Raw genomic sequence first — 14,567 nt, forward strand, 5'->3', positions numbered from 1 at the left:
GAGTATGGGTCACCATACTTGGCCACATGTCACGTCACTTTTCACTTTTTCACTTTTCACTTTTCAATATTACAGCGAGAATAAAAGTTACGTCTTCTTTCTTTGCGTGAACATTTGGGCGGTGTTATGCAAATCTTCCCACATCGTGACGTAGACATGTGGGGGCGTGTTAGAACGAGCTGTTTTAGGTAGGCGTGGTTGACTCAACTTTTATAAAGAATATCTCTTTGGATTTGAGACTTTAGTCTTTGCAACTTTACAGATCTTCTTTATGCACCAAGAGCTTGTAACACTTCAAAGAGAATGGAAAAATTGAAATCCCATCATATGACCCCTTTAAGTGGGTAAATAATAACAAAATTCTCATTTGCGTGTGAATTATCCCTTTAAATCACAGTATTAAAAATGACAGAGCTGTCACTGCACAGAGCCCATGTAAAATGTAATATAAGGTCATTCTATTTTAGGAATCTACTCAACTGTGCATGACATTCCGAGACCAAATCAGCCGTGATGTGAACTGACGGCACGGTAAATGGTCAGAAAGTGAATCGTCGTTCGCATGGTTGGCACGAGGAGGAAAAATCTGGCTTTGGTCAACAAAATATTACTCACAGTTTAAAACCAATCCATCCGTGTGCTGATCTTTTATATGTTCTCCAATAATAAGCTCCTGATTCAGCTCAACACACAGCACAGTATGGATCACAAGCACAAATCAGCTCAGGAAGTGAGGTCTACTTTAACTGTAATTACAAATATCGGGTACTTATGCAGAGTCAAGTGATGTACTGCATGCTAATTTCAGTATCGACGCTGTCAGGATAAAATATGGCACAACACTTAATTAACAATAAACACAGTTATATTACCCAGAAAGAGAGTTTGATAGTCTCATTAACACAAAGCTGCCAGTGCAAGTTGTATTACTGAACTATAAATACATGAACACATGGGGAAGAGAGGGGAATGTGGGTAGGGTAAGCGCTCATGTTGTCCAGCAGAGGGAGCATTCACACAGAGCTTCACTCAGGTGAAGAGACTGCGGGATTGCGGCTAATCAGATCCTGATACATTAGCAGAACCACACATTAAATTCATGCTGAATCAACTGATCATGTCTGCTGTCTACTAAAGGTGCTTGGGGATGGGGATGAAGCGTCACAAGGATGTACACTACTGTTCAAAAGTTTAGAGTTAGTAAGATGTTTTAATGTTTTTTAAATTAGTCTCTTTATACTCACAAAGGCTGTATTTATTTGATTAAAAATATAGTAAAACAGTATAATGAAATATTATTGCAATTTAAAATTATTGTTTTCTATTTTAATATATTTTTTTAAATTATTTATTCTTAAGATGGCAAAGCTGAATTTTCAGCATCATTATACAAGTCTTCAGTGCCACATGATCCTTCAGAAATCATTCAAATATGCTCAAGAAACGTTTTTTTTTCTTTCTTGAAAACGGTTGTGCCGCTTAATAATTTTGTGGAAACCCTGAAACATCTTTTCAGGATCCTTTAATGATTTGAATCAGCATTGAATTAAAAACTGAAATCTTTTGTAACATTACCAATATCTTTACTGTTACTTTTGATCAATCCTGGCTAAATAAATCTATTAATTTCTTACAAAACTTTCTCCAGTCAACAAGACTCTGCTTTGAGAATAATCATTTGTGTTTAATTAAATCATTAACAAATTAATAAATAGATTTATTCAAATAAAAAAGGAAATTAGAGAAAGTTTCCATCTGCTCATCAACACACATGATACGATCCCAGAAAAGTTAATCAAGTGTCTGTTTTCGAAGCCTCCTAATTTAGCATCTCATGCCTGTAGCACAGTAATATGTCTAGCAGGTCTGTTTTCACTTCTGCGTTAGCATCATACCTGCAGCTAAACCCCCTCCAGCTGACATTAATATTTCAGCATGCCTTCAGCACGAGAAGATCCAGTCTGGCCTCAGACTGTGCTACATTACGGTTTTACAGTAAAGCATCAGCACTCTGTGGTGGAGGCTGGGATGGATACACCTCTCCCTCTATGTGTCATTTGCTCTGGCCTGCAGCAAAACACAGGAAGAATGCATCAAACCTGCCAGTAACATTAAGGGCTAGGAGCTAAAGGTCTGTCATTGTAAATCTGTCATGAGCCACTTATAATTGACTTTATGGGTTTGCAAATCAATACTACGGTTTATGGAGAACCTTTGAGATTGTAACGCACAGTCAGTAATAAAATCTCATTTTCTCAAGGTATCTTTACACAGCCAAGTTCTTTGTCTGCTCCAATTTTGCTTCAAGATGCAACACCACATAAAAGCTGTGCTAAAATATGCCAGTTGTGACCCACCTCAGGCCCTTGTTTTGGAGATGATTCTGATGCTGAATTGATTCTCCATAAGTAAAATGCAGCTTCACAGCACCCAAACACACATACATCAACATTCTATATGATATAGAAATGAAGCTTTTATAGAAACAATACAAAGATTGCTGCAGTGACTTTCCTGCATAGTTCAGACCATCCTGACAGTCAAATTCCAGCTGTAAGGTCTGAATGATGGGTAGCATTTTGACTTTAATGTTGTGGAGAGGCGTTCCTGGGGCTCTTTGTGGACAGCATGCCTATGCTGCAGTTGACTGTGGAGACAGTCGAGTTTGAGGCTGAGCAGACAGTGGACTCAGGATCCGGAGCAGACTTGAAATTAATTAGAAGTTTGATAGCTGTTTACAGAGTGTTTAATTACAGTGGTAAAGGACAACTAGATTTGAGCTCTGAGACACCTCTTGGGAACTACATAAAAGAAAGAGCAAGAAGACTTCAAGTGGCTCGATAGAAATGACTCCCCGACTACACTACAATGTCCTAAGTTTGACTTTAATTGAATTTTCATCTGTGATATTATTCCAGGTAAGAAAACGAAGTCATTATTTGACTCTAAAGAGCCTTTGCTTCAAATAAATCAGACATTGCACCAAAAACCTGAATAAACCTAATCCTGGGCTACTCAGGGTTAAAAGTGGCCTTAATTCTGGCTTTAAAAAGACAATTGGGTTTAGTTCAGTATAAAAAGCCCCTGAGAGTGATAGCTTCAAAGAAATGTCCATTATACTGTATATACAGTATATCCAGTATCCAGTTTTATCACAATGTGTATAGTGCCTCTCAAGATAACAACCTCATTAAATGCATATTTGTTGTACAAATATAACAAATTGTGGATAAATTAACTAATCCCTTTGTGCTGACACTTTTGGACAGCTGTACCAAGGGAATGAACAATAAGCTGGAAAATGGAGCAAACAGATTTTACACAGAACGGATTAGAGTCCAGATATGGATCTTGCTTTTAAAAATAATGCTAAAAATACCCTGGTTTACAAATCGCAAATGTGGCTTTGGGCTATATAAGCCTGCAGCGTGGGTTTACTCACACAACATGGAAAACCTAATTAAGATTCCCATGCTGCATCTCCCCTTCTCCAAAAAACAGCCTGTAGCACTTGGCTAATCACTCTATTAATCATGGCAATGCTGTTAGTAATCACACCAAGTGACATGCAATTATCTCAAATAAAACAGGATGGTGTAGGGACAACTCTTCTGCTCACACCTGAGACATCTTGAAACAGCAGAGAGCTCATAACTTTAGTGTGATAAAATTACTTACTAAGCTGTGTAACCTGATATAACTGTGTTATATGACAACATGACAACAATACGCACTAAAACTGTGACTAAAAATAACTGAACAGTTTCAGTTAAAACTAAGTGCTTTTATAAAATAATTTTGGCTGGGCAGTGTTGTTTTTAACTAAAACTAAAACCATTTAAAAGAGTTTCATTAACTGAACTAAAGCTGAAAAATAAAACATGAATATTAGAGGAAAAACAGAGAATTTAGAACATTAAAACAGAATTATGAAATAAATTATAAACTAAAAATAAATAAAATATTTTTGAAAACTTGAAGCATTAAAATGGCAAACTAAACCAAGTTAAACTAATTATTTAAATATATATATATATATATATATAAGAAACAAATATACATTTAAATTTACAATCACAAAATTACTAAAACTGAAAATATAAATAAAATAATAAAAGCTAATTCTAAATGTCAATAAATAATATAATAGCATATAAATATTACTAAATTAACACTGCTTGGAAAATGGGGTAAACAGAGTAAAATTTGGCACCATTTACTTCAACTGGAAGTGTATTGAACCCTGAATATTCCTTTAATGCTAGTCTAGATGGTGGGTCGTGTAAAACTTGACTAAACAATATCAAAACAAATGAAGAGTTCAGATGCAAAAGCCTTTAAGTGCCATCTGACATTTTCGTCTAAAATTAGTATTTTTTTCTCAGGCTCCTATGTTTAGGTTCAGTAATTTTACTCTAATGGCAATGTATAGGTCCTTTTCTATGCAATTAGTGTGAAATAACTGAACATAAATATAGGAGCCTGATAAAAATGCTAATTTTAGAAGAGAATTTCAGACGGCATTTAGAGGCTTTTGCATCTGAACTCTTCAAATGTAGTTACTAGGCAGCGAGCTCCAGAATTCCAGTCGAGTTGAGTTTGATTTTGTGCTGCCTTGCGGCTGAATTCAGGTTGCCTGCTAACCTTAATGAGCTACAAAGTTCTTAGGAGTCCACTGGCAGCTAAAGGACACACAGCATGAGCCTACCATCCCTCCCAGCATCTCTCTGTACCTGTGATTTTAAAATAGAAGTACAATTTCACAAAAAATAATTAACAAACAACACATGAGCACTATGGCCAAAGTTGTGCGAACACTGTGAGAATGCTGACACAGAGAAAACAAGCATCTTGGCCCCAAAACATCCTCCTATCTGGGTACACTCCTCCTCATTTCCTGTCACCCTGTCTGAAGGCCTTCTGGGCTGGAAGAAGAGCACAGTCAGAGGAAAAACTCTGACTCTGAAAGTGCTAACTGCACATTTTATACTGGGGGTCATGAACCCTCCCCATATTCAGCATCTATGTCAATTAGTCCTGACAGTGAAATGTCAATAATTTAATCATTAGAAATTGTTAGGAAGGGGATGAATAGAGAACAGTCCCAAGCAGTGGTGGACTTCAGCACTTAGCCTATAGTGCGCTGATTGAATTTTTTTTATTTTACATTACTGGTTGGCCATAATGACTTTACACATTAATTCTGTGACATATTAACTCATAGAAAATAACCAAAACAATCCAAGGTTTTTATTTAGCACAGTGGCTAGATTAACAAATAACCAGACGCCACCCGATCTAAATATTCCCTCACAGTTTAATAGTAATGACTTTATGAATTTCTTCTAGTGATCGACCGCAGGACTTGACGGATTATCTTACGTGACTCTGTGAGTTCATCTCTATTTCTTAACTGCATATCAGGCATTTATGTAATACATCTAATTTGTGCATTAATGGCTGTTAACAAAACCGATATCCGATTATTGTAAAATGCTTAAATATCGGGAAAAATATCGGTAAATCGATATATCGGTCGATCTCTAATTTCTTCACTTATAAAATAGATGGCATCAGAAATACAATAACAAATTTAGATTCTACAGCGTCTAGTATTTTAGATTCATTAATCGCATCCAAAGAAAAACTGCAGTGCTTTACAAATATAGGACAGGAAGAGCTAAATAAACTTATCACTGCATCTAAACCAACAACATGCCTGTTAGATCCTGTACCCACTAAATTACTGAAAGAGTTGTTACCTGTAGCAGAAGAACCGCTTCTCAATATTATTAACTCGTCGTTGTCTTTAGGTCACGTCCCAAAACCATTCAAGCTGGAGGTTATTAAGCCTCTTATTAAGAAACCACAACCAGATCCTAGTGAACTGGCAAATTACAGACCCATATCAAATCTTCCTTTTATGTCTAAAATTTCTGAAAAAGTTGTGTCTGCTCAATTGTGCTCCTTCCTGCAAAAAAAAGATCTCTATGAAGAATTTCAGTCAGGTTTCAGACCCCACCATAGCACAGAAACTGCACTTGTTAAAATTACAAATGACTTGCTTCTTGCGTCAGACCAAGGCTGTATCTCATTGCTAGTTTTACTTGATCTTAGTGCTGCGTTCGACACTATAGATCATGACATACTCATAGATCGATTACAAAACTATACAGGTATTCAAGGGCAGGCTTTAAGATGGTTTAGATCCTACCTGTCCGATCACTACCACTTTGTTCATTTAAATGGGGAGTCATCTCAATTATCACCAGTAAAATATGGAGTGCCACAAGGATCTGTCCTAGGTCCTCTGCTATTTTCGATATACATGTTGCCCCTGGGTAATATTATTAGAAAATACGGGATTAGTTTCCACTGTTATGCCGATGATACTCAACTATATATCTCAACAAGACCAGATGAAACTTCTAAATTATCTAAGCTAACAGAATGTGTTAAAAATGTAAAAGATTGGATGACCAATAATTTTCTCCTATTAAACTCGGATAAGACAGAGATATTACTTATTGGACCAAAAGACAGTACACAGAATCTCGTGGATTACAATTTGCAACTAGACGGATGTACGGTTACTTCCTCTACAGTCAAAAATCTGGGAACTGCATATCAGGCATTTATGTAATACATCTAATTTGTGCATTAATGGCTGTTATGTTAAATAAAGTTTACTAACTACAGTAAATCAAGTACCTGTGCACGCCGCTGTTGTTGCCTTGTTTCCCCTCAGACGCACTGCAATGTTGATCCTGCGCGCAATTCTCAAAACATCCACAAGATGGCGGCGTTTATCGGCGAATCCGATATTACAAAACCGATATCCGATTATTGTAAAATGCTTAAATATCGGGAAAAATATCGGTAAATCGATATATCGGTCGATCTCTAATTTCTTCACTTATAAAATAGATGGCATCAGAAATACAATAACAAATTTAGATTCTACAGCGTCTAGTACTTCAGCTTCATTCATCGCACACAAAGAAAAACTGCAGTGCTTTACAAATATAGGACAGGAAGAGCTAAATAAACTTATCACTGCATCTAAACCAATAACATGCCTATTAGATCCTGTACCCACTAAATTACTGCAAGAGCTGTTACCTGTAGCAGAAAAAACGCTTTCTCAATATTATTAACTCATCATTATCTTTAGGTCATGTCCCAAAACCATTCAAGCTGGCAGTTATTAAGCCTCTTATTAACCCTTTAGGCGCCAGGGTTTTTTGGAAAAATGCTGGATTTTGACATCAAGATTTCAAAAGCTTGTGGCTTGAAAGGGCTTAAAGATAGAGATCTAATTTAAAAAAAATGTTGAGCATGACCGAAAGTTTATGTGGGGTGTAAATATACTCATCTAATTTGCATATTATGACGTCATCAGGGGGCGGCCCTCCTGAATGTCATAATATTCAGGAAATAATAGATATTGAATTGATGTTTGAACTTATTTGCATGTCGAGTTTCTCTCACAAATCTCACAGCTTACCCGCACGCTATAGATCTGAACTGCTTCCGCATCAATGACACGATAGCTCACTTGCTTTGCTCTTTCCTCAAACACTTTGAATAGGAAGGTGACGTAATTTTGGTCTAGAATTGAAGTACTACATGTCTGCCATCTAGTGGTAGGGAATACAAATGAGATATTACACCATATTAGGAACTACAGTCTATTTGATTAAGTATGACGTCTTGTCGCAATTTTGCGACTTTGGCGCAAAGAGGGTTAAGAAACCACAACTAGATTCTAATGAACTGGCAAATTACAGACCCATTTTAAGTTGTCCGTTTATGTCTAAAATTTTAGAAAAAGTTGTGTCTGCTCAATTGTGCTCCTTCTTGCAAAAACATTATCTCTATGAAGAATTTCAGTCAGGTTTCAGGCCCCACCATAGCACAGAAACTGCACTTGATAAAATTACAAATGACTTGCTTCTTGCGTCAGACCAAGGCTGTATCTCATTGCTAGTTTTACTTGATCCTAGTGCTGCGTTCGACACTATAGATCATGACATACTCATAGATCGATTACAAAACTATACAGGTATTCAAAGGCAGGCTTTAAGATGGTTTAGATCCTACCTGTCCGATCGCTACCACTTTGTTCATTTAAATGGCGAGTCATCTCAATTATCACCAGTAAAATATAGAGTGCCACAAGGATCTGTCCTAGGTCCTCTGCTATTTGCAATATACATGTTGCCCCTTGGTAATATTATTAGAAAATACGGGATTAGCTTCCACTGTTATGCAGATGATACTCAACTATATATCTCAACAAGACCAGATGAAACTTCTAAATTATCTAAGCTAACAGAATGTGTTAAAAATGTAAAAGATTGGATGACCAATAATTTTCTCCTATTAAACTCGGATAAGACAGAGATATTACTTATTGGACCAAAAAACAGAATCTCTTGGATTACAATTTGCAACTAGACGGATGTTATTTCAGATAAATGCTGATCTTTGGATCTTTCTATTCATCAAAGAATCCTGACAAAGCTAGTTCATGCATTCATGACCTCTAGACTGGACTATTGTAATGCACTGCTAGGTGGTTGTCCTGCATCTTCAATAAACAAGCTACAGGTAGTCCAAAATGCAGCGGCTAGAGTCCTTACCAGGTCAAGAAAATATAATCATATTACCCCAATTTTACAGTATCTGCACTGGCTACCTATTAAGTTCCATATCAGTTACAAAATATTATTACTTCCCTACAAGGCCCTTAATTGTTAGCTCCTGCGTACCTAACTAGAGTCTTCTACCACGCTTCAATCCATCACGCTCCCTAAGGTCGCAAAACTCTGGACTTTTGGTAGTACCTAGGATAGCAAAGTCCGGAAAGCCGTTGTAACATTTAATCTATAATCCATACTAGTATCTATTTTCATGGTACAAGTACCTATTTTTTAGATACTAGTATATTTTCCATTAAGTACTAGTACTTATTCTTTAGGTACTAGTGCTTATTCTTTAGGTACTAGTGTTTATTCTTTAGGTACTAGTGTATTTTGTAAAGTTACTAGTACTTATTCATTAGATACTAAGGAGGGTGTGGACAAGTCTTAACTTTTATAAAGAGGTAGTACCTATGATAGCAAAGTCCACTAAAGGAGGTAGAGCTTTTTCACATTTGGCTCCCAAACTCTGGAATATCCTTCTTGATAACGTTTGGGGTTCAGACACACTCTCTGTTTAAATCTAGATTAAAGATGCATCTCTTTGGCCAAGCATTCAAATAATGCATCTCATAATCTTGTACTGCAGTTATATCTGATCAAATGCACATTATTATTCCTTAGCTTGGGTTGAACAAATAATTTTTGCATGGTTGGAACAGCAGCTACGCTAATTATGTCTATTTGTTTCTCTGTTTCTAAACTACTAAATATATTGTAGAAACTTAATTTTCTGTAAAGCTGCTTTGCAACGATTTGTATCGTGAAAAGCGCTATACAAATAAACTTGAATTTAATTGAACATTATATATTCTTTTTATTTAGGTGTTTTAGTACATTATAATGTGTTTGTTGAGGAGAAGGCTGCTATTAGTTTTTACTTGGCAGATGACAATACAGACAAACAAATCTCATGACATATCTAGGGACTAAAATATCATAGAGATGGACAGGCTATTTTGACTTGGGCCAGTGAGAAAATAGGCCTACCTAGCAACCACTCAAAGCACAATAGCAACTATGCAGATCACCCAACCAGCTGCATATATAGGAACATCCAGGTAACACCCACAACACCCTAGAGCTGTGTGAGCACAGGAACTAAAGCATCAAATGTTTTCTTTAAGAATTGTTAGAATAGTATTTTTAATAAAAAAGTGCAACATTGTAACTACTGAAGTCTATGGATTATCGGGGATTTGCTGTGTGAGATCAGGCAGTGTGAGATTAACCAACATCTCATATATTATATTGTAGGGTGACAGATGTGTTGTTGTTTTGTATAAAAATACATGTTCTACACATCATAATTAATAAAATCAATATCAACATTAAAATCAAGATTTTAACAAAAATCCGTTCAAGTTTCCACTGAATTTTCATGCTTCAAAACACCCATTTCATATTACTGTAGGCTCCTTGATGAATAAAGCAGGCAACAAATCAGGGAGGCCCATATTAACAGAAAAATAAACTTTTCTGATCTAATAAGCAGATAGTATTGGGTTAGACAGTTTGAAGATGTGCACTAACACTTGTGTTTATGAGTGCGTGTCACTGATATAAAAGAACAGACCCTGCATCTGTTATATGAGTACTCTCTCTCAAACACACACACAGAGACAGTCTGGGTCCAAACAGCAGAGTAGCCAGGCCGAAACATGAGAGCCCGTGTGAACAATGGCGTTATTCTGAGGGGAGCAGATGAGATGGCAGACGGATGAACAACGTAGTCAGAGATCCTGATTGGAGCTGATCAACAGAGACCATGTGAACACAGACTGGGAACATGTTCAACTCACATAATCTCCATTCATTCCGCCTTTCTTTCTGCACTTTATCTTTCTTTTTGTCTTGCTTTTTTTATTATCTCACTCTGTCCCAGCAAAAATATGGGGATGTCTGGCTAAGTAATGGTGTACCTCAGGGCTCAGTGCTGAGCCCCCTTCTTTTCTTCTATATACTGAACATTATAAACGTGTGTGCGTAGAGCACCCTTGAGTGGAAGTGTCATCACCACCAGCTGAAGCAAACATGAGAAAAAGCATCATGCACCAGGGGATCAGATCTGACCACAAACGCCCCCCTTAACACATCAACTTCAAACACACACACACACACACACAGGCTCAGCATACAGCCACATGCTTGCTGGGAAGTTTGCTCATACAGCAGTGAAATGCAGCACGTGAGTGCACACATAAGTCAAGTAGAGCACTAAGGGTCTCACGTGAAACATAACTAATCATAAAATCACCATGATTTTAAAAACAAAGCAAAAATTATGTTATACAGAAAGAGAAAAGGGATGATATCAAGTGCTTATTAGTTGGCTCTCCAGAATACTTGATTCTAAAAGAAACACACAAGGAAACGGAAGAGGAAAGAGACAAAGTGAAAGGAAACTAGAAAGAGTGACAGAGAGAGATGAAACAAGAAAATTATACCAAAATGCACTAGAAAGAGAGAGACAAGCTTTTGGGGTGAATCACTTTGCTGCAGAGTTTCTTAAGACAGACTGAAAAACATTCTAGACAACAGTTTGCAATGCCAACTTACAATGTTTACGACTTTGACAACTACAGCATCGAAACAGCACTTAATCACTTCAGTTTACGTCCCTCCTCCTCTCCACACTTGACATGACGTACAGTATAAAGTCTTTTTTGCTTACCTCTGGGCTCCTCACTTTCTGTTCCTGCATGCTTCTCTGAGTGTGTGTGTATGCATGTGTGAGTGTGTTTCAGTGAGTGTTCAATCGGACAGTAGAGAGGTGTTCATGTTCTGTGGAGTGGCTTCCTTTTCTCTGGGCAGGCTCAGAGACTGTGTTCATCATGTTTGTGTGTGTGTGTGAGAGAGAGAGTGCATGCCAGAGATGTGGGGAGGCCCTGAATCACTTCCCCACCGCTGCATCCAGCACTCTGCGGCACTCAGCAAGTCTACTGCAGGGAGCACAGCCAAGCAGGAACCAAGAGAGGAAGGACCACCGAGCCCACACGGAAAAGTTGTACTGCAACACAGTTCCCGCTCAGAAAGTCGACAGTTGACAGGTACAACAAGAGCTTTTGTAGCTTATATGAACCTTAAATCAAGTATCAAAGCCCACAATACTACAGATTAGAAGTTGCATAGTTAATGTTAATCATAATTATTACTGCTGCAGTATTTTAAGAAACGCCTAACTCTAAATATTAGACACTGGTGAATAAGTCATTCTGCATTCTTTTTAGGGGTGGGTGATATACAGCTACACACGATTAACCGGTAGAAATTTGTCAACCGGCTGAGATTTTGGACTATCTTCTCTGTTGCAGATACACGCTCACGTGGCATTGCTGTGCTCCGTGGTCACGAACACCTATCATTTGTACATGCTATTAAGCATCACGGTTTAAAAACAAGTGATTTTAAGCCATTGAAATGCAATCAGCAGCAAAAGAGAACTCATTTCGCTATGTGCGTGCTGTCTGTCTATTTCTGAGCGCTGTCAGAGAGGCATGTGCACGTAAAGATGTTGCTCATAGATTGCGGGAGTATGTGAACAAAGTTTTTTTTTTTTTTTTTTACTTTATAGTGCTAGAACTGTTAAAAACACAAACTTGTATGTGTCAAAATTCCAGAAAGAAAATCTCTCGCTGCTCTTGACTAAATTACTTTTGTAACTTTAATAAGAAGAAATGTATATTTAATTTACACACACAAAAATATGCAGTTTTTATTTTTTATTTAAATGTATGTAGCATTTCTTATTTGTTCTACTGTAGTTTTTTGTACTATTGTTTGTAATTAGTTTCTTATTCTTATTTAATCGCTTGAGTGAGCTTGAGTTTTTTGACAAGAATTATGAAATTTCTATGGTACCAAAAAATTTTATATCATAAAGACCTTATTTAAAGCAAAAATAACTATATTGTGATATAATATTACCATGAAATAAAATCTCATACTCATATTGTGATATAAGATTTTGGACATAACACCTGCCCTAATTCTTTGTGCTAAGAACATGAATGATGCTTGAAATAATGTGGTTTGTTGAGAAGTGTATTACTTTTCTAAGTGATCATGATCAGAGTTTTTGCTTGGCAGATGAAAAACAGATATTGAAAAAATTCTGTAATACTTTGCAATAAGATTCCATTTGTTGACATTAGTTAACTGCAATAGTTAACAAGAACTAACAATAAAATTTCTAAAGCATTTATTAATATTAGTAAATGTTATTTTCAACATATAACACATTAATAAAATATGTTGTGTCTGTTAATATTATTTAATGGACTTGGATAATATGAACTAACAATGAACAATTGTATTTTCTTTTAATAATTTTAACAATAATTAATAAATACTGTAAGAAATGTATTACTTAATGTTAAAGCATTACCAAAAGTAGAGCCCGACCAACATATCGTTTTGGCGATATTATTGGCCGATATGAGTCTGTCGCAGATATATCGGTATCGGCGAATATGCCACCGATATGCAATTTTTTTTTACAGGACATATAATGCAGATTAAATGCTTCTGAATGGTGTAATTACTTCGTTTTTTCAGCAGAGTGTGCTCCATTGTTTGCTACTGGCGACCCAGGTCTGTGAAGTGTAGAGATGCGCGGATGAGCTCAAACTTCACGCGAGTCCGCTGCTTCAAATTATCCGCCCGCCCACCACCCACCCGCACCTATATTTGATCGTCACATTACAATGATTCGAATTCTTAGTTTTGCATGATGATATGATGAATGGATGGTTCATTTTTAACAGCAGATTTAGTGACGTTAGAGACTAGAGCTGATCTGTGCATCACGGCACGCATCTGCGGCGCATTAAAGCCTGTGTTAAGGCCACCGGAGCTGATTGCGGCCACTCAGTCAATGCTGGTGTTTATACCGGCCGTCCCGCGGCCCAGAACTCATGCTTATCACATCAGTCACGTCACATCGCGCGGCACGACAAAATACAATAGATTTCTATTGTATTTTGTCATGCCGCGCCGCTCGCATCCGGTGTAGAATAGAACCCATTATAATCAGTGATGTTGTCTACACTGGATGCAGTAAACTGATGCCTCGTTCTATTTATGATGTGCTGACAGAAGTTCAAATGATTTTCAATGGTCGCTTTGTCACGTCCTGTTGCGGTGCAGACACGGTGTTAGCATAGTTTGTCAGTACAGTCAGTAACGTAGCAGATTGAAAAGTTAGTATCTTTCTGCAGTCCAATAGACAGCAGTGTGGTGTTGGCTTGAGTCTGTTGAATGGTGATTTAACGCTACGTTGTCACCTAGTTGGAGAGACTCAATGCTAAGTAAATAAACAACAATGTCCCCGTCTTTTACTCTCACAATGAGCTTATCATATTCGTTTACTACATTAGCAGGGCCCTATGATTTCCGCGATGCAGAAAACATGGACGGAATCGTGGATTTTCTTATTTTTGATGAATAAATAAAAAACTGGTCAGTACATATATATATATAGACTGTGTCTGTGAAAATTAAACTGCAAAAAGACTTATTTAAATATGTTATGCATGTTCATTTGATTACCAGAAAATACACAACACAGAATTTGTGAAAAAAAAAATTATTCATTATTATTATTATTAATTCATTTTTATGTTTACATTTGGAAAAGCTGTGCTTCCTGCATAAACCTGCCCCTGTTGGTTTGGCAGCAGCTTGCTTGCCCTACACAGTTACCTTGTTTAATTTCTTAATTCAAGTTATATATATTTTGTTCTATTTGGGTTAAGTTATTTATAATAGGTGAAGTGAAGTTTACTGTTGAGTGCACTGATGTCAGACTCATTTTGAATAATAAAGTTTATTGTTAAATTGTTAAATACCCTGCCTCCACTA

General features: G+C 36.9%; 1 protein-coding gene and 1 long non-coding RNA gene across 2 annotated transcripts in view; one reads left to right on the top strand and one right to left on the bottom strand.

The window, feature by feature from the left end:
* The window catches only part of LOC107747036 (disks large homolog 1-like), a 96,983-nt gene that overhangs the window by 22,649 nt on the left and 59,767 nt on the right, over nucleotides 1-14,567 (bottom strand). The gene's annotated exons all lie outside the window — the stretch shown is intronic.
* On the top strand, nucleotides 1,789-12,396 carry LOC107747015 (uncharacterized). Its single transcript, XR_001640750.1, has 3 exons — nucleotides 1,789-1,799; nucleotides 11,095-11,099; nucleotides 12,326-12,396. It is a non-coding gene; the product is annotated as an uncharacterized LOC107747015 (long non-coding RNA).

Source organism: Sinocyclocheilus rhinocerous, unplaced genomic scaffold, assembly GCF_001515625.1.
Source record: "Sinocyclocheilus rhinocerous isolate Xijiao unplaced genomic scaffold, SAMN03320098_v1.1 scaffold708, whole genome shotgun sequence".
NCBI classification, from domain to species: Eukaryota; Metazoa; Chordata; class Actinopteri; order Cypriniformes; family Cyprinidae; genus Sinocyclocheilus; species Sinocyclocheilus rhinocerous.